This window comes from Papio anubis, chromosome 1 (genome assembly GCF_008728515.1).
Source record: "Papio anubis isolate 15944 chromosome 1, Panubis1.0, whole genome shotgun sequence".
In the NCBI taxonomy this organism is placed as follows: domain Eukaryota; kingdom Metazoa; phylum Chordata; class Mammalia; order Primates; family Cercopithecidae; genus Papio; species Papio anubis.
In genome coordinates, this window is record NC_044976.1 from 129,189,929 (window position 1) to 129,194,510 (window position 4,582).

The following is a 4,582-nucleotide window of genomic DNA, read 5'->3' on the forward strand; positions in this document are numbered from 1 at the left end:
GCTCAATAAATTCGGTATTGATGGAACGTACCTCAAAATAATAAGAGCTATTTATGACAAACCCACAGCCAATATCATACTGAATGGGCAAAAACTGGAAAAATTCCCTTTGAAAACTGGCACAAGACAGGGATGCCCTCTCTCACCACTCCTATTCAACATAGTGTTGGAAGTTCTGGCTAGGGCAATTAGGCAAGAGAAAGAAATCAGGGGTATTCAGTTAGGAAAAGAAGAAGTCAAATTGTCCCTGTTTGCAGATGACATGATTGTATATTTAGAAAACCCCATTGTCTCAGCCCAAAATCTCCTTAAGCTGATAAGCAACTTCAGCAAAGTCTCAGGATACAAAATTAATGTGCAAAACTCACAAGCATTCTTATACACCAATAACAGACAAACACAGAGCCAAATCATGAATGAACTTCCATTCACAATTGCTTCAAAGAGAATCAAATACCTAGGAATCCAACTTACAAGGGATGTAAAGGACCTCTTCAAGGAGAACTACAAACCACTGCTCAGTGAAATAAAAGAGGACACAAACAAATGGAAGAACATTCCATGCTCATGGGTAGGAAGAATCAGTATCATGAAAATGGCCGTACTGCCCAAGGTAATTTATAGATTCAATGCCATCCCCATTAACCTACCAATGACTTTCTTCACAGAATTGGAAAAAGCTGCTTTAATAGCAGCTTAAAGTTAATATGAAATCAAAAAAGAGCCCGCATTGCCAAGACAATCTTAAGCCAAAAGAACAAAGCTGGAGGCATCACGCTACCTGACTTCAAACTATATTACAAGGCTACAGTAACCAAAACAGCATGATACTGGTATCAAAACAGAGATATAGACCAATGGAACAGAACAGAGTCCTCAGAAATAATACCACACATCTACAGCCATCTGATCTTTGACAAACCTGACAAAAACAAGAAATGGGGAAAAGATTCCCTATTTAATAAATGGTGCTGGGAAAATTGGCTAGCCATAAGTAGAAAGCTGAAACTGGATCCTTTCCTTACTCCTTATATGAAAATTAATTCAAGATGGATTAGAGACTTAACTGTTAGACCTAAAACCATAAAAACCCTAGAAGAAAACCTAGGGAATACCATTCAGGACATAGGCATGGGCAAGGACTTCATGTCTAAAACACCAAAAGCAATGGCAACAGAAGCTAAAATTGACAAATGGGATCTAATTAAACTAAAGAGCTTCTGCACAGCAAAAGAAACTACCTTCAAAGTGAGCAGGCAACCTACAGAATGGGAGAAAATTTTTGCAATCTACCCAACTGACAAAGGGCTAACATCCAGAACCTACAAAAACTCAAACAAATTTACAAAAAAAAACCACAAACAAGCCCATCAAAAAGTGGGCAAAGGATATGAACAAACACTTCTCAAAAGAAGACATTGGTAATGAATACACAATCTAGAAAGATGAAAGTATGACATGAATAGCATAAAAAGTGGATGGAGTGAAGTAAAAGCATAGAGTTTTTGTATGCAATTTCAGTTGTTAGCAACTTAAATTAGAATGTTATAATTATAAGATGTTTTATATGTGCCCCATGATAACCAAGTAAAAAAAACACCCCTAGTTGATACACAAAAAATAGAGACATGAATCAAAGCATACAACTATCAAAATTCAACAAATTATAAAGAAAGGTAGGAAGATTGGAAAAAAGAAAGAAAAGAACTACAAAGCAGTCAGCAAAAATCAAAATGCCAGTAGTAAGTCCTTTACCTACCAATAATTACTTTAAATGTAAATGAATTACATTTTCCAATCAAAAGATACAGAGTGGCTGAATGGATTTTAAGAAAAGAAAAGAAAAAAAAAAGCCAAGGTACCTCACCATCCTGGTGCTGCTGCGCTGTGGAGGCCGTGCAGTCTCTTAGCCAAGATGCCTGAGGAAACCCAGACCCAAGACCAACCGATGGAGGAGGAGGAGGTTGAGATGTTCACCTTTCAGGCAGAAATTGCCCAGTTGATGTCACTAATCATCACTACTTTCTATTCAAACAAATAGATCCTTCTGAGATAACTAATTTCAAATTCGTCAGATGCATTGCACAAAATCCAATATGAAAGGTTGACGGATCCCAGTAAATTAGACTCTGGGAAAGGGCTGCATATTACCCTTATACCAAACAAAGAAAAAGAAGATCAAATCCTCACTATTGTGGACAGTGGAATTGGAATGACTAAGACTGACTTGATCAATAACCTTGGTACTATCACCAAGTCTGGGACCAGTGTTCATGGAAGCTTTGCAGGCTGATGCAGATATCTCTATGACTGTTCAGGGTTGTTTTTTATTCTGCTTATTTGGTTGCCAAGAAAGTAACTGTAATCATCAACCATAACGATGATGAGCAATATGCCTGGGAGTCTTCAGCAGGGGGATCATTCACAGTGAGGACAGACGAGTGAGCCTATGGGTCGTGGAGCAAAGGTTATCCTACACCTGAAGGAAGATCAAATTTTGAGTGCTTGGAGGAACAAAGAATAAAAAGGATTTTGAAGAAACATTCACAATTTATTGGATATCCCATTACTCTTTTTGTGGAGAAGGAAAGTGATAAGGAAGTCAGCGATGATGAAGCTGAAGAAAAGGAAGATAAAGAAGAATAAAAAGAAAAAGAAGAGAAAGAGTCCGAAGACAAACTTGAAATTGAAGATGTTGGTTCTGATGAAGACAAAGAAGAAAAGAAGGATAGTGACAAAAAGAATAAAAAGATTAAGGAAAAGTACATCGATCAAGAAAAACTCAACAAAACAAAGCTCATCTGGACCAGAAATGCCGATGGTATTACTAATGAGGAGTAAGGAGAATTCTACAGGGGCTTGACCAGTGACTGGGAAGATCACTTGGCAGTGAAGCATTTTTCAGTTGAAGGACACTTGGACTTCAGAGCCCTTCTATTTGTCCCACAACATGCTCCTTTTGACCTGTTTGAAAAGAGAAAGGAAAAGAACAACATCAAATTGTGTGTACACAGAGTTGTCATCATGGATAACTGTAAAGAGCTAATCCCTGCATATCTGAACTTCAGTAGAAAGGTGGTGGACTCAAAGCATCTCCCTTTAAATATTTCCTGTGAGATGATGCAACAAAGCAAAATTCTGAAAGTTATCATGGAGAATTTGATCAAAAAATTCTTAGAACTCTTTACCAAACTGGCAGAAGATAAAGAGAACTACAAGAAGTTCTATGAGCAGTTCTCTAAAAGCATAAAGCTTGAAATATTCGAAGACTCTCAACACTGGAAGAAGCTTTCAGAGCTGTTAAGGTACTATACATCTGCTTCTGGTGATGAGATGGTTTATCTCAAGGACTACTGCACCAGAATGAACGAAAACTAGAAACATATCTAATATATCACAGGTGAGACCAAAGACCAGGTAGCTAACTCAGCCTTTGTGGAACATCTTTGGAAACATAGCTTAGAAGTGATCTATATGATCAAGCCAATTGATGAGTGCTGTGTCCAACACTGAAGGAATTTGAGGGAAAGACTTCAGTGTCAGTCCCCAAAGGGGGCTTGGAACTTCCAGAGGATGAAGAAGACAAAAAGAAACAGGAAGAGAAAAAAACAAAGTTTGAGAACATCTGCAAAATCATGAAAGACATGTTGGAGAAAAAAGTTGTAAAGGTGGTTGTGTCAAACTGGCAACATCTCCAGGCTATATTGTCACGAGCACATATGGCTGGACAGCAAACATGGAAAGAATTGTGAAAGCTCAAGTCCTAAGAGACAAATCAACAATGGGTTACATGACAGCAAAGAAACACCTGGAGATAAACCCTGACCATTCCATTACTGAGACCTTAAGGCAAAAGGCAGAGGCAGATAAGTAAAGTCTGTGCAGGATCTGGTCATCTTGCTTTACGAAACTGCTCTTTTGTCTTCGGACTTTGGTCTGGAAGATCCCCAGGATCTACAGGATGATCAAACTTGGTGTGGGTTTTGATGAAAATGACCCGACTGCTGATGATACTACTGAAGAAATGTCACCCCTTGAAGGAGATGATGACACATCATGCATGGAAGAAATAGACTAAACTCCAGCTGAAGGATGACTTAAACACTGGTTCAGTACTCTACAATTCCTCTGATAATATATTTTCAAGGATATTTTTCTTTGTTTTTTGTTAACATTTAAAAGTCTGTATGGCATGACAACTACTTTAAGGGGAAGATAAGATTTCTTTCTACTTCTAAGTGATGCTGTGATACCTTAAGTACTAAAGCAGAGCTAGTAATTTTTTTTAGCTTCACATTGGTTTATTTTAACAGACAGAGGCAATGCGTGTTGTAGGATGTATGTAACATGATGTCTACTTTGTGGTCTAAAGTGTTTAGCTATTAATTCGTATTCCTTAGTAGGCCACATCTTGTTATCCAAGTGTTCCTGAGCTATACCTTGATGTTTAGAAGAAAAGTATTTGTTACTTTTTGTAGGATCTACTTTTGAACTTTTCATTCCCTGTAGTTGCCAGTTCTGTATGAACTAGTCCTCTAGAAATAGATTAACCTAAAACAACTTGATGGAAGGAAATATCCAC

At 37.8% G+C, this 4,582-nt stretch overlaps 1 pseudogene; it reads left to right on the plus strand.

Moving 5' to 3' along the window:
* Positions 1-1,336: 1,336 nt before the first annotated feature.
* LOC101026031 lies at positions 1,337-4,246 on the plus strand (annotated as a pseudogene).
* The last annotated feature ends 336 nt before the right edge of the window (positions 4,247-4,582 follow it).